Source organism: Sorex fumeus, unplaced genomic scaffold (assembly GCF_029834395.1).
Source record: "Sorex fumeus unplaced genomic scaffold, SorFum_2.1 ptg000070l, whole genome shotgun sequence".
NCBI classification, from domain to species: Eukaryota; Metazoa; Chordata; class Mammalia; order Eulipotyphla; family Soricidae; genus Sorex; species Sorex fumeus.
The window spans coordinates 744002-744811 of NW_026606127.1; the positions used below are offsets into that span (position 1 = coordinate 744002).

The following is an 810-nucleotide window of genomic DNA, read 5'->3' on the forward strand; positions in this document are numbered from 1 at the left end:
TGCTTAGTAATAAATTACTATACACTTTTCAATCACCTCAGAGACCCCACTCTGCTTAGAGAACTAGATTTTTAAATACAGGGCTGTTTTGCCTGTGTGTCATGACTGAGAATCACTCTCAGTAGATATGAAACTCACTATACACAAAGATGCACACAGGCTACTTTGAGTCATCTGTGTTGTTAATGTGTGTTGGCCATTAAACTTCACTGAGACCCCTTAATCTGTCCTTTACAGGAGCCTCATGAGTCTCACCTTCCATTCAAGTTGTACTTGTAATAAGGTGGAATGAAATCATCAATATTCTCCTCACCTCTTCCTTCAGGAGAAAAATCCTACTTACATTCAAGGTGGTCAAATTGCAGACAACACCATCCACCTTTTCCTGGAGATGTACACAGGACTGAGGTGACAACAGCAAAAGGCTCTAGTTTAATGGTTTTAATGAAGGTTTCAGGGAAGGGCATTAAAGAAGACTCATATACCATCTTCCAAAAGAATTATTTTGTAAAACTGATGCCTTGGGTATGGTAAAAGATAATATGGTAAAAACCATATTTTTCTTTCTAGGACATTAATGTTCTAAATCTAACTATTCAAGCTGCTTTGAAATACATTCCTTGATTTGGAATCACTGTCTGCCATAGGAGTGAGTAAGGACAGCACTCAAAGTAATAAGAAGAGAAAAATATGGAAAAATTAACTCATACTATGTTTTGTAACATATATACTAAAATTGAAATGATACAGAGATTAGCATGGTCCTTGCACAGAGATGACATGCAAACTTGTAAAGTGATCCATATTTTT

General features: G+C 36.2%; 1 pseudogene; it reads left to right on the forward strand.

Annotated features, from left to right (window-relative positions):
- The first annotated feature begins 711 nt into the window (after positions 1 to 711).
- LOC130037105 (uncharacterized) lies at positions 712 to 810 on the forward strand (annotated as a pseudogene).